General features: G+C 37.3%; 1 long non-coding RNA gene across 1 annotated transcript in view; it reads left to right on the forward strand.

Moving 5' to 3' along the window:
- LOC110140086 (uncharacterized) overlaps nt 1-24,764 on the forward strand; it is a 98,872-nt gene extending 74,108 nt beyond the window's left edge. Inside the window, exons 2-3 of the long non-coding RNA XR_011491178.1 lie at nt 20,678-20,798; nt 21,431-24,764. This is a non-coding gene — a long non-coding RNA (uncharacterized lncRNA). The remainder of the gene's footprint in view (nt 1-20,677; nt 20,799-21,430) is intronic.
- The last annotated feature ends 515 nt before the right edge of the window (nt 24,765-25,279 follow it).

A 25,279-nucleotide genomic window follows, 5' to 3' on the forward strand; every position in this document is an offset into this window, starting at 1 on the left:
AAGTGACCTTTGTATTCTTTAGGAACCTTATAGAAAATAACCTGGAGACGGAAATGGCAACCCACTCCAGTATTCTTGCCTGGAAAATCCCATGGACAGAGGAGCCTGGCAGGCTACAGTCCATGGGGTTGCAGGGAGTCGGAACGACTGAGCAACTAACACACACATAGAAAATAAAATAATTGTTAGATTTTCATTGAGGTCATGACTTGACTTTCAGTAACTCCATGTCATCACTTGCACATGCACACACACACATGCGCAATATGAGTTTCAAAGAAAAATTTTTACATCTTATAAATATCTTAAATACAGAATATTTCAACTATAGAATTAATGCAGTTTGAAATATTCAATTCTAAGTTATTGCTTCAGTGAAACAATCGAATACAGAGACCTGTATATTATAGCCAAATTCCAAGTGCTTATCCTATTTACAGAGAAAAGGTAGATGCTAACTTGAGGGACTATAAAATGGTAGAATTACCAAGTCAGAACATACTGTAGGAGGTAAAATAGAATGAGATACCCCTAAAACCCTTTGTGGGTGGGCTGTTTACTATGCTCAGAGTGGAGATTCAGGAGAGATGACTTTTCCCTGGACAGAGTCTACTCTTTCCCTCTTTCTCTATCAGCCATTAACATAGAATTGAGCATGACTCTCGCTTCTTCCTTACTCCTGTTCATTTTTCCTTAAATGAGCACCTGTAGGTGAAGTTTTCCCACTCTGCACTTCCTCAGAGGCTCCCAGACCCTTGGCTCTGTTGTGGTTACTTAACTCATGGTGGTGTCAACATTGGATTCCATCTTTCCATCTGTATTTATGTGATTCAAAAATGTATTGCATCTATAATCTAAATAACTCCATAAATAGCAAATGTATAACCATATATCATGTACAGGTAAACCAGATGATGTGAAAAAGCCAGAAACCTAGTATTTGAAAAAATAACAACCAATATGAAAAAACACAGGGAAGATTAAACTCTTATAATGTGCAGAAACTCATGGAAAATCAAGTTGTTTATTTTTCCGAAATTTAAATAAACCTGCCAACATATCTTTAATTAAATTTATTTTTATTCTTCTGAGTGAATTCAGACATTCCAATATGTATCTGTGAACACAGCCTAAGGAGTAAACACAATTTTGTCTGTTGACATAGAGAAAATGAGTCCTTGTGGGTAGCAATCATATCTTCAATTCAATAACCCTTCTCCTCCTTTCACCTCAAGAACATAGCACAAAAAGGAGGCCATCAGCCAATCTTCAATGAATGCTTTGCATTATGTGCAATTATAAAACAGAAAAACTATCATCTATCCATCTACCTATCTTTCTTTATTTCTCTGTTCACACATTAAATATGCCTAATGACCCTGCTCCTAAGGCAGAGTTTTATTTTCAAAGCAATTGGAATAAACATATTTCTAGAACACTACTCTCGTTTGATGTTAAATGAAGTAGTTAAGGAAGGAAATGTTTTTAACAGGTAATTTGCTTGGTATAGTTCTAATACAAGGCCATATGTAATTGGAAGCTTAATAAATTACTTGGATTAGTTCTATCCTGCTAGAGAGCATTTCTTCTGTTTGTTATTTCACACTTTTTGAGTTTAAGGTTAGGCAGATGCCTGCTCTTCATATTGCGAAAATGTTGAACTAAGTCCAGCATAACTTTTGTTGGAAGATAATTCTCCATGATATTTTCCAGTTTTTCACATCATCAGAACAGAAGCACTGACAATCTTTCATATCAGCTATTTTCCCAAATATATTTGTGTAGTAAGCAACCCTGGAGAGAGAAATAACTTCACCTCTGGAGCAAAGGTCTGGTTTCCTTGCAACTCATGCTATTAAAGATTGAAGTTTTCTAAGCTTGAGATCCCTCAGCTGTGATGTGATCCTCTGCAAGCGCAGGATCCACTTGGGCCCCTCTATTTCACCCCATGAAACTTGGAGAGCAAGAAGAACCCACACAAGCAAGAGGCTTCCTGCTGTGCTGTGAATAGTAAAGTTCTTTGTTTCTGTCCCAGGAGTCTTGGGTCTCTGGTCAGCTTCTGTGAAAATAAAACAGGCTAATTTGTGATTATTCAAGTAGAGTAAAATCTCAGGCCCTTTGAAGGTCTTCCTTGACACACTTCTGATAGGATAAACTGAACCATGTAATAAGATATTTTGCCAGGAAAAAAGAAAATTTAAGGGGTCCCTGATGAAGTCTCCTTATTGCCCTTCTTTGTAAGTAAACAGTCAATTCATTTTTTTTTTTAAATAGTCAACAAAACTTGGCCTAAGGAAGAACAAGAAAGGTAAAAGAGGAAAATGTATAAGGTTCAGAAAGGTCTCAGAAGTGGGTATCAACACCTAGGTGTACAATGCTAGCCATTAAATATTAATAGAATTCCAAATATGATTCCTCACGGAAAGAGACATGAGGTTTTATTCAATAAATATCTTGTCCACATTTCATTATTATCAGCCTTTTTTTTTTAATGGAAAGGCAAATATATGCTATATCGTCAGTGCATTTAGGGCTTCCCTAGTGCCTCAGATGGTAAAGGATCTGCTGGCAATGCAGGAGACCGGGTTTGATCTCTGGGCTGGGAAAATCTCTTGGAGAAGGAAACGGCAACCCACTCCAGTATATGTACCAGGAGAATTCCATGGACATGGGAGAGAGCCTGGTGGGCTACAGTCCATAGGGTCACAGAGTCAGAAACAACTGACTAACACTTTAGTTTAGCAGTGCATTTGATATATTTTCCTATAAACTGAAGAGGCGCTTCTCAGGCTGTGCTAGTTGTTAAGAACATGTCTGCCAAATGTAGAGACATAAGAGATGCAGGTTTGATCCCTGGATTGGGAAGTTCCCCTGGAGGAGGGCATGGCAGCTCACTCCAGTATTCTTGCCTGGAGAATCCCATGGACAGAGGAGCCTAGTGGCCTACAAAGAGTTGGACACGATAGAAGGGTGTATAGGTATAGTTTCTCCTTTCAAGTTTGGATGAATTAGTTCTCAGTAATTGATTTGTTCCATCCTTACTTTTGTTCTATTCACCCTGTTTCAATATACTTGGTAGTAAACAGTTCTAAAGATACCTTGTCATTTTGATGTACCAAAGACAGAAACTGTTTAAGTTGGAAGTTTTATATGTCAATGTATGACTAAAATGCCACAATCACTCCTGCTTTACATGACAGAAAGTCTCCAAATCACCAAGCTTCATTAGTTGAGTTGATATACATGAAAGAAATCTGTTTTTTAGCCAATATTAGCTTATGTGTCTCAAGTTCAGAAACTGAGAGTAACCTTATGATTCATTTTGAATGACAGTTTTGTTTTTAGCAGAAATACTTAGTAAAATGTATTGACAAACTCAAGCTCCACTATAAACAGATCACTCAACCCAGAGAGCTTGCTGGTCTGTGATTCAGAGAAAGAAGCAGAAACTGACAGAAGGGCACACAGTTTATTTAGAAGGGTGAGGACTAGCTTGATATATTTCCTTCTTAAGCTGCACTGAAAAGAAAATTAATTGTACTGCACAAAATCAGAATTGTGTCCTAATGAAGAATAATTTTTAAGTTACATTTTTATCTCAGATTAGATAAAAGGAAAAAATACATAAGAGTCATATGTTCCTTAAAAATGAAAATGACCACAGGGTGCCAATGTCCACAATTTTCCTTTTTGAAGATGTTTGAATATATTTTACTTCTTGGGTAGTTTAAGACTGTTTTTAGTTGTTTGAGAATATTTGAAACCAACACATCATCATGGGTGTCCTGCCATTACTGTGATCACAGTTCAATGGTTTGTATTCCAATTAGGAACTGAGTTTGTTTTTGTTTGTTTAAACTGATCTATTACACTTTTTATTCTTTAGTAGAGCAGCATCCAACATGACAAATAGAAAGTTGCTCCCAAGATGGTAAAATGCGTTTGTTTGTTTTTTAATCTATCTTTCTCCTTCTTGTTTGTAAACCCCAAGAATTTCTATGGGTCATTTTAAGAGTTTGATCAGAAAAAGAGACCCCAGAGATTTGACTTTACACAAGTGTGGGGCTAGTTATACAATATATGTGGTGCTGATGTTTCTCTGGTGACTGAAGTCCACAGGGTTGGTAGTCTGGAAGGGAAAATGCAAAGAGTGAGGGACTCATGGACAAAGCTGAACCAGAAACAATGGGGCAAAATGGAGTTTAGAATGTACTGGCACCTACATTGATCTCTCACTGTTTCCCAGACTCCTACTTCCCTGGTGGGGCATCCTGTGGGAGACGCTCTTGTGCTCAGGGAGTTCAGGGCAACTTGGCGCGATGGGGACACGGGAGAGGCTGACCCAGCAGGTCTGGCACGAGCTGAAGGAGCTGTGGGCAGAGGTCTCCTTGGCGTGAAGCAGGTGAGCGCGGGTGAGCAAGGACGATGACCAGCTGGGCAAGGTGCCCACCTCTGAACACAGGAACACGCTGCTGCTTCACTTCCACTTTGCAGATCTCATGCAAAATGTCCCAGTTAGCCTCACACTAGCTCAGAACTGTGCAGAGAAGGCAATCCTGGAGAATGGAGTTTTCCAGCAGACGACCCACTTCAAATCCATCACCAGCAGACACCTAACCAACTACTCCTCATCATAATTGAGATATGGGCTGGACTTCTGTGTCTTTCAACTCTATTCTAAAACTTTGGGGAAAAAAAAAAAGATATCTGACCTTTTGGCTGGTCCTATCTGTGTCAAATGAGCTTAACTCTTATCTATGTAAAATAAACCTTCTGCTTTAGAAATTTCCCTGTATTACTTTGATTTATTCTATGACCTTGCACATCGTGAATTTAAAGCTGAGTTTCAGTTTCCTGCCTAAGTGCTAAGTAGCTTCAATCGTGTCCTACTCTTTGCGACCCCATGGCCTGTAGCTGTCCAGGCTCCTCTGTTCATGGGATCCTGTAGGCAAGAATACTGGAGTGGTTTGCTGTGCTCTCTTTCAGGGGATCTTCCCCCACCTAGGGATCCAGCCAGTATTGGCAGGCAGATTCTTTAACACTTGGAGCATCTCAGTTTCTTAGGTAGTAAGAGTGATGCAAAACCGCTTCAGTTAGGTACTGCTCCCCACTGACTAGGTATGCCACTCTGAGCAAGTTTTCTCATCTCTGTGAGCCTTCCTTTCTTCCTTTGTTAATAAAACGAGTACAGAAAAGTTCAGTGGTCATAGGCACACTGTGTTGGAAAGATTTTCTAAAATCTCTAATCAGTAAAATAGCTTCTGGAGAATTCTCCTGTGAAAGAACTTTTAAAAATTCTCAACTAAGATCTTTCAGTGGTTAATGTCGTCACTCACTGAAAAGTGATCAGCAGTGTTGCTTTGCTGTGTGCACGGTATCTCTTATGACTATCACATCCTATTATCGCGTTTCAGTGAGAATTTGTATGACATTGAAATGAATTCATTTTATGACCCAATTCATTGTAGGTGGAAATTTTGTTAGTTGGTTCTGAGCCTCAGCTGGTGGGGTTTGTACCTTTCCCCTCAACACTCAGTGATTTCATGATCATGTATAAAGATGCAGTTATGAATATTTTATGTAATTTAATCCTTTGGTTCTGTTATTGCAATATTTGGTATTTATTGTTTGTTTAGTTTATTGTGTTTTTTAAATTAACGTGCTTGCATATTGGCTCCACCAAGGGTATATGAAGAACTAATACTTCTGAAAACTCTTTTACTATGGAGTTGCCTAATTAAAACCAGTTGTGGAGATGGAAAAGAAAATTGATGATTATAATGCATGTTTGTTGGAGGGATAATTAAGATTCTTTGGGAACGAAAGAAAATCTTTTAATTCTGACAGGGAAGAATTTCAGAGAGTGACACTTAAGCCATTATTAACACTGCTGAACATGTATGTGCATTTTGAGAAAAAGTACAAATAGAACAGAGTTTAAGCCAAAAATGAAAAATCTAAATGTACTGGGGTCTCTGGTATTGAAGCAGAGAAAAAATGTTATTAGAAAATAGATGAAATTTGCATAAAATTTAGATTTCAGTTGAGAGTTATATATCTATATTGTTTTGAGGGGGGAGTTGAGAAATATATTGTAAAAATATAAGGCATTAACAATGGGGCAAATTGGGAGCGGGATATCCACAAATTCTTTGTACTAACTTTGTGACTTCTGTGAATCTAAAATTATTCCAAGATAAAGGTGTTTTATTTTTAATTATTTATTAATTGAAACATAGAGCACTTACAATGTTAGTTTCATGTATACAACATAGTGACTTGATATTTTTATAGATTACATGACATGCAAAGTTGTAAAATATTGACTATGTTCCTTTTATTGTGCATTTCACCTCTGTGACTCGTGATTTGATGATTTCCAGTTTATACCTTTCCCTATGGCATTCCTCCTTTGTGGTAACCACTATTCTCTGTATCGGTGAGTCTGTTTCTGTTTTGTTATATCCAAATACTATCTGCTTTCACCTATACATGAACAAAAAAAGTCCATGAACACATTAAAAGTTTTTATTTTAAAAGTTTAAAATCCTAAAAGTTGGTGTTTAAGTGCTCCACTTAATATGTCAGCTACTTTGGAAAACTCAGCAGTGGCCACAGGACTGGAAAAGTCATTTCCATCCAAAGTTTGGAAACTGGGATTGATCCCAAAGAAGGGAAGCATCAAAGAATGTTCAAATTATTGTATGACTGCACTCATTTCTCATGCTAGTAAGGTCATGCTCAAAATCTTTCAAACTAGTCTTCATCAGTACATGAACTGAGAATTTCCATATGTACAAGCTGGGTTTCAAAGAGTCAGAGGAACCAGAGATCAAATTCCCAACATTCATTGAAACACGGAGAAAGCAACAGAGTTCCATAAAAAACATCTACTTCTTCACTGACTATGCTAAAGCTTTTGGCTGTGTGGGTCAAAACAAACTGCGGAAAATTCTTAAAGAGATGGGAGAACCAGACCATCTTACCTGTCTCCTGAGAAGCCTGTATGTGGGTCAAGAAGTAACAGTTAGAACCAGACATGGAGCAACTGACTGGTTCAAAATTGGGAAAGGAAGATGTCAAGGCTGTATAAGCAGGTTGTCACCCAGCTAATTTAATTTCTATGCAGAGTACATCATGTGAAACCCCAGGCTGGATGAATCACAAGCTGAAATCAAGTTGCTGGGAGAAATATCAACAACCTCAGATATGAGGATGATAGAACTCTAATGACAGAAAGCAAAGAGGAACTAAAGAGCTTCTTGGTGAGGGTGAAAGAGGAGAGTGCAAAAGCTGGCTTTTAAAGCTCAACATTCAAAAAACTAAGATCATGGCATCTGGTCCCATCATTTAATGGCAAGTAGAAGAGGAAAAAGTAGAAGCAGTGACAGATTTTATTTTCTAGAGCTCCAAAATCACTGCGGAGGGTAACCACAGCCAAGAAATTAAAACAGGCTAGTACCTTGAAAGAAAATCTATGACAAACCTCGGTAATTTATTAAAAAGCAGAGATGTTACTTTGTGAAAAAAGTCCCTATTGTCAAAGATATGTTTTTTTTTTTTTTTTTTCCAGTAGTCATGTTTGGATGAAAGATTTGGACCATAGGAAAGGTTGAGTGTTGAAGAATTGATACTTTCAAACTGTGGTGCTGGAGAAGACTTTTGAGAGTCCCTTGGCCTGCAAGGAGATTAAACCAGTCAATCCTTAAAGAAATCAACCCTGAACAATCATTGGAAGGACTGATGCTGAAGTTGAAACCCTAATACTTTGGCCACCTGATGTGAAGAACAGACTCATTAGGAAAGACCCTGATGCTTGGCAAGATGAAGGTGGGAGGAGAAGGGGATGAAAGAGTATGAGATAGATGGCATCACTGACTCAATGGACACGAATCTAAGCAAAGTCTGGGAGATAGTGGAGGATAGGGGAGTATGGTGCGTACAGTCCATGAGGTCCCAAAGAGTCAGACATGACTTAGTTATGGAACAACAACAACATTTAAAAAGTGAAGATAAACTTTTTCTTTTGCTGATGGTGGGATCATCTGGAAATACTAACACACTGCTCCTCTCTCTTCCAGCATTATAGTGTAGATTTTCAGGTCAATAGACACAAATCTACCACATTTCAAAATGCCTACAAGTTATTTCAAGATGTTAATTTGCATATTTTAAAGTCATTCTGTTGAATTGATTCCAATATTTTGCCTTAACAAGTAATGCTAAAAAAGGTCACTTTTCCCCCAAATATATCTTTGTATGTTTATATGAACCTTATGTGTAAAATGAATGTTAATATTGCCAAAAGTAAGAATATTAACATTTTAAATGTCAAGTTATTTTTCAAAAGGTTGCTAGTATTTATAAATCTATCAAGTATATAAGAATGACAGTTTAGTCATACTAGCATTATCATTAAAAAATATCGCCATTCTATTAGAAAACAGACAGTGTTTCCTGTGTGATGATGGATGAATGAATGTTAATCATGCAGCTGGGGAATGGGGGCAGAGTGAAATCATGGGTAATTACATGAAAACAGAGGGAATGCTCCTCTCAATATGCATTTTTCAGGAATTTGAAATTTGGCATGGAGTCAGGTCAACCTGATATTGGTAGTCATGAAATGTTTGAATCCATATTAGGGAGACCAGATGTTTTTCAAAACCATTATAGATTTTTCAAAAAGGAAATACATACTCAGGTTTTAATTTTAGAAATATGTCTATAAATGAAGTGTAAGGATATGGCTTGTGTTGGGCCTAGTCATTCAGTTGTTTCTGATTCTTTGTGACCCTAAGGACTGTAGCTCTCCAGGCTCCTCTGTCCATGGGTATTCTCCAGGCAAGAATATTGGAGTGGGTTAAGAATTTGGCTTAAATGATCCTAAAGCTGGAAAAATGATAATCAATTAAGAAGTTCTTGATATGATATGATGCATATTAGCACTGAGGCACAGAAGTGCCTTTGAGAGAAGCATTGAAGACAGAACTATAGGACCTATAGGCTAATTAGACATGACACATAAAAGAGATGGTGTAGAGTGGATTTTACTAGATTGAAATCTGCTTTCTTTTTGCAAAACTAGAGACTACATGGAGAAAAGTAGATTTGGGAAAGACATAATAAATTTTGTCTTCTATACATTCTATGTGAGATGCCTATAGAATTCTAAACTGAACATGGGCAATGAATAAAGGGAGATGCAGGTTTCAAGTTCTTTTTTGGCCTGGAGACATAGTTTTGAAATTTATCAATGTAGAGATCAAAGGGGACTTTTTGGACTGGATAATTCTTTACTGGGGCTTCTGTGGTGGATCAGTGGTAAAGAATCTGTCTGTCAATGCAGGAAACAAGGGTTCAATTCCTGGGTTTGGAAGATCCTCTGGAGAAGGAAATGACTACCCACTGCAGTATTCTTGCCTGGGAAATCCCACGGACAGAGGATGAGATGGCTCGATGGCATCACTGACTCAGTAGACATGAGTTTGAGTAAACTCCGGTAGTTGGCGATGGACAGGGAGGCCTGGCATGCTACGATTCATGAGATCGTAAAGAGTCGGACATGACTGAGCGACTGAACTGATGCTTTTGAGGTTTATATATATATATATATATATATACACACACACACACACACACACATATATACATATACATATATACACATATACACATACACACATATATATACATACATGTATGCATCTATATGGTGAAAGCATTATATAATGTGGTGTATCTTTTCCCAGCTTTGCATTCGGTGATACCAGGTTGACATATATATACAATTACTTGTTAACTATGAAGGATACATGGAGATACATCAACGTGGAGCCCCCAACTTAGTTTTTGATTGTCTAGACAGAATAATCTGCCTGCCAATGCAGGAGATATAGGAGACACAGGGTCTGGGTCAGGAAGATGCCCTGGAGTAGGAACTGGCAACCCACTTCAGTATTCTTGCCTGGAAAATTCCATGGACAAAGGAGTTTGGTGAGCTATAGTCCATGGGGTCACAGAGAGTCAGACATAACTGAACACAATGCTCAGACTGAAGAAAGTGATGGAAAAATGTTAATAATGCCAATTAAATCTAAAATATGCCTGGTGTCTATAGCTGTTACATTGTGAATACCTCAAATACAGAGAAAATATTACTCTGGTGTCCAAAGACTATTATCCGGTCAGCAAAAAGCCACTCAGGACCTTACGGAAGGAGAAAAATCCCAGGTTGAGGAATGAGTGAAATTCCACTCTATGGGCAAGTGAAATTCCAATATAACGCCTATGCTATTTCAATGTTGTCATCTTATTAAGAAACCAACATCCATATCAATCAATATCTATGTTGGATTTCCACTTATTGACTTAATAATCTAGATTGGCTATATAAGATTTGGCAAAAATCAATAAAAGTATTTTGTGAGAATCAATTCGCTGTAAGAAATTTCTAATGGGGAGTAATGTATATTTTGTTATTTGCAAATTATTTGTTATACATCCTATATATCAGTTTATTAAACTGATAGAAATATAAATTTATAATATATCTAGATTTATATATCCACATACATATCTATGTCAACACATATATATGCATATTCACATATTTTCATATATTTGTTTTCAGAAAGTCAATGATTAAACATTTACCAGGATTTCTTTCTTATGAGATTTTCCAGCTAATTCATAGGATCTGCCTTATAAGTTTGCTATGTGACGAAATCTGAGAAGTATATACTTCAGATTTTTCAGAAATTGTTGCTATATGTTGATATTTCCAAAATTGGTCTCCTCTCTGTTTACACTCACTGCCTTTGCCCAAAATTTCAGAAAATTATTCCATCTTTCCCTTATCATATCTCCCTATTATAGAATATTTATCTTCAGTTATTTAGCCCATTTTTATTTTGTGAAATTCACCTTGTTTTCCAGACTTATCTTTTCTAACCCTTTCCAATGACACCAGTGCACATTGTATAAATTTAATTACACATGTTGACATTCTATGTGTTTGGGTCTCATCGTTGAGTTTTCCTGTACTTTAGAATTTCTCTTGTGAATCTAGTCTCTCAGTGTCATTCATGACCATTTCCCCTATTTGTAAGTGTTGTCTACACTATAAACATTAATAGATATTCATCCCAACTGCAGTAGAAAAAGTCAACAGTGGTCTTTTGCTTGCTGAATATCATAGATCCACCAATGTCTTAATGAGCTGGCTTCCTGTGGTGTTGGTTGAGCACCATTGAATAAAATCACCTTGAAGCTCAAGAGTATCTATGATGGTGTTTTTCCCTCTTTCGGTATTCATCTTCACTTTCTCTTTTTGTTTCCTTCATCAAGTCACTTGTCTAGGCAAACTGTCCTTAATTCTTCTCCATATTTTACCCCCTAGTCCAAGTTACTATACTTACACTCTTATGAAATAGTGTTTTTTTTTTCTTTAAAAGCATGTGCCATCTGTTATGGATTGAACTGTGCACCCCATCTCCATTAAATTTGTGTGTTTAAGTCATAACCCTCAGGACCTCAGAATGTGACCTTATTTTGAAATAGGATCCTTGCAGAAACAGTGAGTTAAGATGAGGTCATATTACAGTAAGGTAAGCTCCTTAAACCAGAATAACTGGTGCCTTATAAAAAGGAGAAATTTACACACACAAACACACACACACACACACGCACACACAACACACACAGGTCACCATATGAACATGAAGGCAAAGATCAGGATACTATGTCTCCAAGTCAAGAAATAAGATCCCCAGGAAACCATCTGAAGTCAAGAGAGAGGCTTGGTACTGATTTTCCCTCAGTGAAAAGCAGGAACCAACCTTGCTGACAATCTTTTCTCATACTTCTAGCCTCCAGAACTGTGAGATAATGAATTTCTGTTTTTTTTTTAGCTATCCAATTTTTAGTACTTTTTTAATGGCAATGAGCAAACTAATACATCATCATACATTATATAAGTATACATTTATCATGGAGATTGTTTAATTAATATGTTATCTGCACATAGCAACAAAAAATTTTTTAACAGCAGGGGCTGTATCTATTTTATTTGCAATAATATTTCTTATTATTGCATGGCATATAGTAGATACTTAATAAAAATTAATTGAATAAAAATTCTATTCCTCGACAAAGAGTTTACTATTATAATGATTAGGAGAAATTTTGCATACAGTTTATCTATCAAATTATGTGGTTGCAAATTCAAGGGATACAGGATTTCTTCTGAAACCCTGAGCTTGATGTGGGCAAAGAAAGGAAGCTTCTTGGTTCAGTGGGATTCATGTATCTGATGATAGGGGTCTTTTATTTTCACCTAGACTATATTTACTCAGTTTTGGCCATAGCAACAGAATATGTGCAAAGCCTGAGCTAGTAGTGTGTGGAATGCGATGACAGCACCATATGGGGAATTGTGTGGTGTCTGGATGACAGGCCACACACATTTTAGTGTTTAATTTAAGAAGATCTGATTTTGACAGTAAGAGTTGCGGATTAAAAAAAGTAGCCCTAAGCGATCAATATGGACTAGAACTGTGTGATAATTAAAAAAAAAAACAAACAACTAGCTGTTGTATAACTCACTATTGTCTATTTTTTATACACAATGCTGTCACATGAAATAATATTTCATCCTCATGCACATAATCTGCATTATAAATGTATATTGTCATTTTCCATGTAAGATCTCTGTTCCATTTTTCTTTGTTTCATAATATTCATTTTGGGTAATTGTTCCATTATTGAGTTTAAATATACTCTTTCTTAGCTATTTTTAATGGCATATAAGTATATTTAAATCATTATCACAACAGAGTTTTGGCCACAGATTGATTTATATAAATTAGAGCATATGGATTAGCATAAGGAGTAAGGCAAACCAGAGTTCATTCCAGAGAAGCATATGTCATTTCCTTGTTTGGTGTCACTAACATGAGATAGAGAAAACAAATTTGATTACAAAATATTTTTTTCTAAAAATGTATATGTTATATTTTTGAGCAGACTATTTTATTCATGAGTATAGTTAACATATGCATTCATATTTCTGTGCTAATTGATTGTAATTTTCCCCCATCCTCCCAGCATATCTATGTAATTATGACATCACTTGGTAAAAATACATTTACACAATTTGTAAAATAACATGTTTTAATCTTCCATTAATATACAACTTTACATATGGAAGAATGTGAATAAATTCAATTTTATACATTTAAAAAAAGAATGAGAAAGTAGTTCTAGAAAGTACACACATATATAATCAACAGCACACACATGCAGAGGCACACACCAACACACATGAAGTTTTTGCATCTAACTGTGATGCTCTGGGAGCAAATTTGCCAAGTTTAATTAATTTTGCCAAGTTTAAATTAATTAAATTTTTGAATTTACAGCACAGTCCTTTAGGGATCTCAGTTTATGAAAGTTAATTTGCAATCCTGTAAAAATAATTTAAAACAAATTTAAGCACTCAAAGTTTTTCTCAAATACCATAAAACTTTCCATGATACATGTTTTAAATACAGAGGAAACTAACCATGAAGCTTAATTTTATCTATTTCTAAATGACAGATTAAATATTTAGTATTTTGGAGATGCTTCCAAAAAAAAGTCTTTAAAAATAAGATCCACACTCTTAAGTATTACTAGAGATTTTCTCATATGTTATTTTAAGAACTGGTATGACAAAATCAAACATTCTGTTCAGAAATGTTATTTTGGAATTTTAAAAGGGCAGAGACTAGAAAGTTAAAATTTTATTTAGGGAATCATTTAACAAAATTTAAGCCTTAAGACACAAAATCCCCAGGGAAAAGCTGCAAATAAAGTGAATGTCTCCTCTGTAAAGGCAAAGGCTTCTTTGTTCTCTGTATTATCCTAGAGCCGGAGAATAATAGTACCAGCAAGATGAGAATTACTGACAGTGGTCACCGAAAGAAACCCAATGTGAAAACAAAATGAAGTCAAATTGTTCTCTGAACTGCCTTCCAATGAACCTTGACCCACTAAGTTAAAAACTCAGAACTGGCCACAGGTTTCATGGAAAGACCTGAATTGTTCTAAATAAAATTGAACTTTTCTATAGTTTTCATTCCAAATTTGTTAATGGTAAGATACCATTTAGAAAAGGCCTTAAAAATGACTGTGCCCTGTATATAGACAAATGCATCAACCAAAAGACATAGACTGGCTGGGCAAATGAAAACATATACCTGTATGCACTTCCACTTACCATGTTACTCTGCTTGAGATGTATGTAATATTTGTATGCATTTTCATATGTAAATTGTATGTAATTTTTTAATATTGTTAGGTTAATCAAGTTCCCATTATCACTTGAAATTGTAATTTTCTTTTATTTTTTGTCTCACTATTGATTGTGAAAGCTGATAAACATCTTTTACTACTGTGATTGCATGCATCCCAGTCACTTCAGTTGTGTCTCTTTGTGACCCCATGGACCATAGCCCACCAGGCTACTCTGTCCATGGTATTCTCCAGGCAAGAATACTGGAGTGGGTTGCCATTTCCTCCTCCAAGGTACCTTTCTGACCCAGGGATTGGACCCGCATTTCTTATGTCTCCTGCATTGGCAGGCAGGTTCTTTACCACTGGTGCCACCTTGGAAGTCCTAATGTAACTATTACTCACTTAATATCATTGTATCAGGATTGATCAACAGAAAAATAATAGAATTCTGTATCACCAAAACTACCATCTAATAGAAAAACCTGAAATCACTTTTTAAAATCCAAATAATTATAAAAATTATCCTGGAATTTTTTGAAAAATATAAATGCCTATGTATTTTTGTCTCCAAAGCTCCAGATATGTTTCTAATGAGCAACCATGTTTAAAAACAACTGGACTATATGACGATCTTTTACTTTTATCTAGTTTGTTTCACTTTTTCTGTTTCATGTTCAGTGCTCCAATTTCATTTAGTTTATGTCTTCCAATTTCTCCATCTCATCTTTTGTTTTTTTTTTTTTTTATGTTCTTTCTCAAGCCTTTATCAATCATAGTAGAAAGGCTTTTGTATACATTATATATAAATAGTATTATAATACATATATTTCAGAGAACTTATGAGTTTTTGCCTAACTAAATATTTTGTGACATTTTGATTCCACCTGTTTAACTTAGTATGAATAGGTTGCTAGATTCCTAATTAAAAGAAAAAAGATAAGCAACAAAGTTTTACTGTATAACACACAGAACTATAGTCAATATCTTGTAATAACCTATAATGGAAATTAATTTTAAAAATAATATATGTGTATACAAATAATTGAATCACATTGCTATGCACTTGGAACATTGTAAATCAACTACACTTCAATAAAACATACATACTTTAAAAAATGGCCATGCCCAGTAACACATCAGCAACTACTAAAGGGTGACAAAGTGCCTTTGGTGTTCCTTTCTCATCAGGCCTTGGTAATGGATTTATAAAATGGAATGAAGCACAGCAGAAGTAATTTTTTCCTCTTTTGCCTACTAATTTTTTTTCTCAGTTCAGAACCAAAGTGAGAAAATAATTTTGAATAGACTTTGTAGGACTTTCTCTGAGCCTGACAGATTATAGGTAGGAAAAAAGATGCTGGCACCATTTACAACCTTCTCTTTGGCTTTCATTTGGTCTTCTCCTATGGTGGTATCAGTGGTAAAGAATCTGCCTGACACTGCAGGAGACACAAGAGATGCAGGTTTGATCCCTGGGTCGAGACAATCTCCTGGAGAAGGGGATGGCAGTGGGTAGTCGAGTATTTCTGCGTGGAGAATTCACAGACAGAGGAGCCTAGCGGGCTACAACCCATGAGAGTCGCAAAGATTCAGACATGACTGAAATTTGGCTTTTATTTGAGCTTCTCCCAAGCTGACAGCAGGTTGAGCCAATTTATTTATGTACTTATCATTTATTGAGAGGTAGGGATCAAGAGTCTCCGAACATCGGTAAACACTTTTGGAATGGATTTGTGTGGCCCCAACCAAGATGGTTGAATGGTATCACTGACTCAATGGCCATGAGTTTGAGCAAAATCCAGGAAATGGTGATGGACAGGGAAGTCTGGCGTGCTACAGTTCATGGGGTTGCAAAGAGTTGGACACGGCTGAGGGACTAACACTTCAAAAGTAGAGGCAAAGAAGTCAATGGGGGCCCCGGAATAAATTATCATGTTTGTTAGAGCAACAGGCATCCAGTAGTTTCCATTAACTAGTGAGATTGGGAACAAGGATGGGGAAGTGTTCCTGATCAAGTCCTGCTGGGAATGATTTTCAGCCAAAACACTGCATTGTGTGAGAATGAAAACAGCAGGCAGTCACAGTTGTGACAATCTTTGGGGTTCAGGCTCAGTCAGATGGCCCTGGTGCCCTCTGGCGAGCTGACTTTACCTAAAGAAATGCTCTGGTATCTGTGCCTTGTCTCTGCTGTTAGAAGGCTCCCAGAAATTGTCCTGAATTTTTACATCTTCCAACTTTCATGGACATGGCATATTTGAAAGCACTTACCCTCTGGACCCTGGCTAGATTGCTGGAGATTCCTTCCCACACTTTTTCACTGAGAAACTGGTCAGTTGAAGAACTGATACTTTGAGGACAAGCTACCACCTACCATGGGTGTTAACTGCTGGACCAGAGGACTTGTCTTTAGTTGCAATGATTATCACAGGCACTGGTGATCAACAATAAAACAGATGTTAGATTCTGAATAAACCAGAGGCAAGTTATTTATCTTAAACAGGAGAAAACATGCTAGAATTCAGGACAAGAATGGAACAGTCATGTCATTAGATGAATGTCAATATGAATGTGATGTAATGCTTACATAATTTGAAGCTGTGCAAAAGTGTAAATGAAACATAACTGTTTCTGATGGTCAGTCTTAAAGAAAATCCACCCTAAATACTCATTGGAAGGACTGATGCTGAAGCTGAAGCTCCAGTATCTGGTCCATTGATGTGGACAGCTAACCCATTGGAAAAGTCTCTGATGCTTGGAAAGATTGAAGGTAGGAGAAGAAGAGGGTGTCAGAGGATGAGATAGCTGGGTGGCATCACTGATGCAATGGACATGAACCTGGGCAAACTCTGGGAGATGGTGAGGGACAGGGATGCCTGGCCTGCTGCAGTCCATGGGGTCGCAAAAAGTCTAACACAGCTAGGAGACTGAACAACAACAACTCTGATGACTAAAAAACACTGGGTATTTGGACATTGCCGCACAAGAATTTGATTTGTAATAGGTTAGATTTCTTTCATTTATAGAGTTTTCATATTTATCACTCAATTTTATACTGGCAATTTGTCAATGTTTCAAAACCTACCAATTTCCTGAAGTGGTACTTTGTTGTTGCTTTTCTGTTCTTTGAGAAAGAGGTAAATGTGAATTCCTTTATTAAACAAAACATGTTCCTTGTAGATGCTAAGTAAGAAATATTATCAACAATGGCATTTTGCCTTATGTACATATTTATCAAAATGCCTTTAAGTTTACATTAAAATAAATAATAAAAGAGGGGTTTTAAAAAATTAATTAATTTATTTTAATTGGAGGCTAATTACTTTAAAATATTGCAGTGGTTTTTGCTGTACATTGATCTGAATCAGCCATGGGTGTACATGTGTCCCCCATCTTGAACCTCCCTCCCATCTCCCTCCCCATCCCATCCCTCTGGGTCATCCCAGTGCACCAGCCCTGAGCACCCTGTCCCATGCATCGAACCTGGACTGGTGACCTATTTCACATATGATAATGTACATGTTTCAGTGCTATTCTCTCAAATCATCCCATCCTTGCCTTCTCCCACAGGGTCAAAAAGTTTGTTCTTTATATCTGTGTCTCTTTTGTGTCTCACATACAGGTCATTGTTTCCATCTTTCTAAATTCCATATATATGTATTAATATATTGTACTGGTGTTTTTCTTTCTGACTTACTTCACTCTGTATAATAGGCTCCAGTTTCATCCATCTCATTAGAACTGATTCAAATGCATTCTTTTTAATAGCTGAGTAATAGTCCATTGTATATATGTACCACAGCAGAAAGAGGGATTTTTAATAAGCTTTCCTTTTTATATGAAGTTTCAGAATGTTATATTATACTGAAAAAGTGCATATTTTCATGGCCAGTCACCACATGACCAGTATCAAAATATAGAATAATATCTCCTCATGATGGGTAGATTGCTATTACACAATCATTTGACTTCACAATGAAAGTTTTATTGCCAAAATAAAAGTATTAGGTAAAATGATACTGATGAATAATGTATACTAATCTTGGCATAGAAATATTTTAATGGAAGATCAGCACATAAATGCACATATTCACTTTATTTGTTTCAGAACATTCAATATCTTTGTAGAATACTTGTTCAGTCTGGTCTGTTTCCTTGTTGTTTTCTCAGTGTAATTGATCTGGGGAGTCTGGTTTGCCATCACTCTAAGAACTGGATAGATTGGATGAACAAGAGAAAAAAAATAGAAGAGAAATGGAAGGAGAATATTGAAGTGTAAAAATGAGACGGGAAAAGGATGAAGGTCATTATTCAGAAAGCAAACACCAGTGTTTCATTAGTTTGAAAGCTTTTGTTTTAACAAATCAAATTAGTTTAGCAGGCAAATAACCTCTTTGGCAGAACTTCAATACCTCTATCTAAAGCAGTGTTTCTAAATAACGACCTTTTATTTAACTTCATTCATTTGGAAGTTTAGTTGATCAGGAAAAGCTTATTTTTCCTTGCTCTTTTTTTTTTTAATCAAAGAGCTCTTACCAAATAATCTGAAATTGATGCATCATTATCAGTTTTGATAATTTTTACCAGTTTTGAGAAACCTATATGCAGGTCAGGAAGCAACAGTTAGAACTGGACATGGACCAACAGACTGGTTCCAAATAGGAAAAGGAGTACATCAAGGCTGTACATTGTCACCCTGCTTATTTAACTTATATGCAGAGTACATCATGAGAAACACTGGGCTGGAAGAAGCACAAGCTGGACTCAAGATTGCCGGGAGAAATACCAATAACCTCAGATACGCAGATGACACCACCCTTATGGCAGAAAGTGAAGAGGAACTAAAGAGGGGAAAGTGAAAAAGTTGGCTTAAAACTCAACATTCAGAAAACTAAGATTATGGCATCCGGTCCCATCACTTAATGGAAAATAGATGGGGAAACAGTGGAAATAGTGTTAGACTTTATTTTTTGGTGCTCCAAAATCACTGCAGATGGTGATTGCAGCTGTGAAATTAAAAGGTGCTTACTCTTTGGAAGGAAAGTTATGACAAACCTAGATAGCATATTAAAAAGCAGAGATATTACTTTGCCAACAAAGGTCCATCTAGTCAAGACTATGGTTTTTCCAGTGGTCATGTATGGATGTGAGAGCTGGACTGTGAAGAAAGCTGAGCGCTGAAGAATTGATGCTTTTGAACTGTGGTGTTGGAGAAGACTCTTGAGAGTCCCTTGGACTGCAAGGAGATCCAACCAGTCCATCCTGAAAGAGATCAGTCCTGGGTGTTCATTGGAAGGACTGATGCTGAAGCTGAAACTCCAATACTTTGGCCACCTCATGTGAAGAGTTGACTCATTGGAAAAGACCCTGATGCTGGGAGGGATCGGGGGCAGGAGGAGAAGGGGAAGACAGAAGTTGAGATGGCTGGATGGCATCACTGACTCAATGGACATGAGTTTGGGTAAACTCCAGGAGTTGGTGATGGACAGGGAGGCCTGGCATGCTGCAATTCATGGGGTCGCAAAGTTTCAGACACAACTGAGAGACTGACTGAACTGAACTGAGAGACAGTTGAATTTTACAGAAATCAAAACTTACATGTTGGTAGTACATGTTGATTCTAGTCTAGTTGAGATTTTTTTTCCTAGCAGTGTTCTTTCTTAATATTAGAAGTAGAATGAAGGTGTGCATTTTGTATTGTTTATGAAGAGGCAGTGATGGAGCATTCTTGGTGTGTGCGTGCTCACTTGCTTCAGTTGTGTCTGACTCTTTGCAACCCTATGGACTATAGTCCATCAGTCTCTTCTGTCCATGGGATTCTCCAGGAAAGAACACCGGATTGGGTTGTCAGGACCCCTCCAGGGATCTTCCCCATCCAGGGGTAGAACCTGTGTCTCCTGCATTGCAGGCATATTCTTTACCCTCTGAGCCACCTGTGAAGCCCAATGGAGTACTCTGGATATGGATTGTTTTCTATTCTTTGGTTCCTTTTGTATGTGATCGTACAAGTGGCTAAGAAGAGTTAGAAAATGTCTGTATACCTGGTACTGAGTGGAGATAATTGGCTTCAACTCTAAATACCTTGACTTTATAAGACATCTTCTACAGTAACAAATTTTACAGACTCAAGACACTTTAATTGGGACCTGGATAAAAATTATAAGGCTAAGGAATAAACTTTGAGTGTCTGTCATACACAGCATATGTTCAGTACAAATATAGTCAACAATCGCATACATGCATGAATAAATGAAAAAATAAAATAATATAGACCAGTGACTTTCTGATTTCAAATACTTCTGTTTTCATGGGTAATAATCAGAACTTCAGGATAGATTTTATTTCAAGTTAGATTTTGGAATTCTGAAGTAAAGAGAAGAAATAACAATGCTGTTTGGTATAGGGGAAGGTTGGAAGCTGGGCCAAGAGCTGAAGCCCACCAGGCTCCTCTGTCTATGGGATTCTCCAGGCAAGAATACTAGAGTTGGTTGCCAGGCCCTCCAAGGGATTTTTCCTTTTCAAAGGTAAAATATAAGTCCCCACTCTCACTTTTACAAGCTGGGCTGTCATGCCATCCATTCTTCCTTTTTTATGGAGTACAATTGCTTTACAGTGCTGGGTTAGTCTCTGCTGCAGACTTAAGTGAATCAGCTGTATGCACATGTATATCCACTCCCTCGTGAGCCTTCAGTCCCCCCCGTCTAGGTCATCACAGAGCACAGAGCTGAGCTCCCCGTACTTCATAACATGTTGCTACTAGCTAGCTATATGTGTATAGTGTATATATACACAGGTAGTGTATATATGTCAGTTTTGACATTTTGTCAGTTTCTCCAATTTTCTCCCACACTCTTCTTCCCCTTCCCCTGGGTCCACATATCTGTTCTCTATGTCTGGGTCTCTACTCCTGCCCTGGAAATAGGTTCATCAGCACCATTTTTCTAGATTTCACATAAATGCATTAATATATGATATTTGTTTTTCTTTTTCTGAATTACTCCACTCTGTGTGACAGACTCTACAATCCCCCTACTGGGCATATACCCTAAGAAAACCACAATTCAAAAGGATACACATATCCCAATGTTCATTGCGGCACTGTTTACAACAGCCATTCATTTTTTTCCCCAATGTTTTCTCATTTTCTGTCTTCTAGAGCTCTCCTGTGATACTTCTCAAAAGATCCTCGTTGCTGGGCACTTGCTTCCAATTCAAGGCAGCACATGACTGCTCTTCAGAGGAGTGGCATTCCTCAAAATTTAGAAGCCTAAAAGATTGTCACTGCATACAAGGAGGAAATAAGATTTTTACCCTGGTTTAGAAATCAAAGTATAATTTGTGATGCTTGTTTCCATGGGAAAATATGGTCTGAGGTTCATTTAGCTTCAAAGCATTTTTGGAACATGATACATTGGTGAGTTGGAGATAATGATTTCAAATTTCAGATTTAAATAGAAATTAATTAGTAGAAATGTCTGCAATTCTTCCTGTAGTTTAGATACAATTATACTTGATTTCTTTCCTAAGTATAAATTTAAATGAAAATAAACAATACTCAAACATCTTGATTAAATTCAATTTTCTCTTAATTTAAATGAAGAAAATAAATTTTTAAAGAAGGTAACTAAAAGAACAGAGTCATGTGGTTTCTGTAAGCATTTTTCAAACTGTATTATTGCTATAGATAATAATAGACTTAGAATTTTGTATATGTATAAATAACAATTCATTTGGAGGACTGATACTGAATCAGAAGCTCCAATACTTTGGCCACCTGAGGAGACTCATTGGAAAAGACCCTGATGCTGGGAAAGATTGAGAACACAAGAAGAAGAGGGTGACAGAGGATGAGATGGTTGGATGGCATGATTGACTCAGTGAGCATGAGTTTCAGCAAACTCTGGAAGATAATGAAAGACAGGGAAGTCTGGCCTGCTGCAGTCCACGGGGTTGCAGACAATTGGACATGACTTGGCAAGTGAACAACAACAAATGATTAATGTTTTGTCAACAAATGATGACAACAAATGATGCCTGAAAGTTAAACAGCATAGGAAACTTCTACATTCTTGCTGAACTGCAAAACAGGGGAAAAAACTTGAACTGAAAATCAGAATTTACATGCTCCAAAAAAGTAATTTGTAAGTCATTTTAATTCCCCAATGTTTTAATTTACTAAATAAAGGTTTAGGATGGTGTACTGAATACTGTAGAATTATGAAGATTAAAACCATATTTAACAACAAAACTTTGGTGAAATTGATTGGAAAGGACAATTCTAAGAGCAACTTTTCCTTACTGTGAAATACAGTGATCCCTGATAGAAGTCCCATTGAAGATATTAAACTGTGTTAGGAAAACAGGGTAGAAGACCAATAAAATGAACAGTTCTATAAAAATACATGGAAATATTTTGGTTTTCACTGAAATACAGTAATAAATAACAAAATCAAGTGAATTTCAGCACTATTCTCTGTACTATAAAATGATAGGAGGTATGCAACCAATTTTCGTTTGTCTCCCCTTGGTCAATAGGAACTTGTTGAATTTTTCTCCCCCAAAGTTTATGAATGTGTGTATGTATGCATTTGGTAACATTCATAGTAAAAATTTACTTTTATTTACATTTACACCTCAGATTTGTTGGCTCCAATTTCCCATTTCATCTTGTCAACAATCCAGACACAGATTAACCTGGATACTTGAGATGAAAACACACACACACCACACACACAGAGACACATACAGACACACACACACACACACACACGCACCCTGGATCATTTTTACTTAAACTTGCTAGCAGAAAGGGAGTGTTTTGACCCTGGACTCATAGACAGATATTTTCCTATGAAAACTTCATTCTAGAACTTGTGACATCACCTAGTTACACACTTACTTTCTGGCTTCATCCTTTTTAACAGAGCAAAGTGTACAATCCTAAGACCAATGTTTGCTTTTCTATGTCTACCTGTCAAGCAGTAAGCTTCCTAAGAAGCAGTGACTTCTGAAGCCACTAGGCCGGACTGCCCCATGCCTGCAGTAAGTAGACAATGGGTTCAAGTAGATTAATATTGTTACTATGGGCACAGAGGACAGCCTGGGTTTTCTGTTTGCATGGCGTTCTCTTGTCCTCCAGTCCCAAGGGCAGTCATATGGGGACACAGTGGATCCTGGCCACACCTGAGGGACACTGACCTCAAGAAAACCCCAAACCTACAAGGAGACAGCTTCCATCAGTCCTTTCCTCCAGACATCACCATCTTTATCACCCTGGAGTGTGTAAAGAGATAGAAGTCTGTAGCTTTATAACCCTGGAATTTAAACAAATCTGCCCCTTGCCTTGCATGCTGTTTTTATTGTTCAGCTGCTAAGTTGTGTCCAACTCATTGTGACTGCATGGACTGCAGCATACAAGGCTTCCCTGTCCATCACTGTGTCCTGGAGTTTGCTCAAATTCTTATCCATTGAGTCAGTGATGCCATCCAACAAGCTCATCTTCTGTTGCCCCCTTTTCCTCCTTCCCTCAATCTTCCCAGCATCAGGGTCTTTTCCAGTGATTCAGCCTTTCACATCAGGTGGCCAAATATTGGAGCTTCTGCTTCAACATCAGTCCTTCCAATGAATATTCGGGACTGATTTCCTTTAGGATTGACTGGTTTGATCTACTTGCAGTCCAAGGCACTCTCAAGAGTCTTCTCCAGAACCACAATTTGAGAGAATAAATCCTTCAATATTCATTTTTAATATGCTGTCTAGATTTGTCATAGCTTTCCTTTCAAGGAGCAAGTGCTTTTTAATTTCCTGGTTGCAGTTACCATCTGCAGTGATTTGGATAAAGTTGTCAGTGCCTTTTGCTCAGAAGATGTACTGATATGGCAGATCCTAGGTGAAATTATCTCCAAATACTATCTTTCTCTTTTGCAGAAACTTTACTCATTTTGCATTTTTTAATGTATTGCAAAAACAAAATTTTGTAATTTTCCTAATTATTCTCCAGGGCAACAATTCTCATGTGTTTTACTCAGTTCAGTTCAGTCGCCCAGTCATATCCGACTCTTTGTGACCCCATGAATCACAGCACCCCTGTCCATCACAAACTCCCGGAGTTTACTCAGACTCATGTCCATTGAGTCAGTGATTCCATCCAGCCATCTCATCCTCTGCCGTCCCCTTCTCCTCCTGCCCCCAATCCCTCCCAGCATCAGGGTCTTTTCCAATGAGTCAACTCTTCACATGAGGTGGCCAAAGTATTGGAGTTTCAGCTTCAGCATCAGTCCTTCCAATGAACACCCAGGACTGATCTCCTTCAGGATGGACTGCTTGGATCTCCTTGCAGTCCAAGGGACTCTCAAGAGTCTTCTCCAACACCACAGTTCAAAAGCATCAATTCTTCGGCGCTCAGCTTTCTTCACAGTCCAGCTCTCACATCCATACATGACCACTGGAAAAACCATAGTCTTGACTAGACAGACCTTTGCTGGCAAAGTAATATCTCTGCTTTTTAATATGCTATCTATGTTGGTCACAACTTTCCTTCCAAGGAGTAAGTGTCTTTTAATTTCATGGCTGCAATCACCATCTACAGTGAGTTTGGAGCCCAAAAAGATAAAGTCTGACACTGCTTCCCCTGTTTCCCCATCTATTTCCCATGGAGTGATCGAACCTGATGTCATGATCTTAGTTTTCTGAATGTTGAGCTTTAAGCCAACTTTTTCACTCTCCTCTTTCACTTTCATCAAGAGGCTTTTTAGTTCCTCTTCACTTTCTGCCATAAGGGTGGTGTCATCTGCATATTTGAGGTTATTGATATTTCTCCCAGCAATCTTGATTCCAGCTTGTGCTTCATCCAGCACAGGGTTTCTCATGATGTACTCTGCATATAAGTTAAATAAGCAGGGTGACAATATATAGCCTTGATGTACTCCTTTTCCTATTTGGAACCAGTCTATTGTTCCATGTCCAGTTCTAACTGTTGCTTTCTGACCTGCATATAGGTTTCTCA

This window comes from Odocoileus virginianus, chromosome 14 (assembly GCF_023699985.2).
Source record: "Odocoileus virginianus isolate 20LAN1187 ecotype Illinois chromosome 14, Ovbor_1.2, whole genome shotgun sequence".
NCBI lineage: Eukaryota > Metazoa > Chordata > Mammalia > Artiodactyla > Cervidae > Odocoileus > Odocoileus virginianus.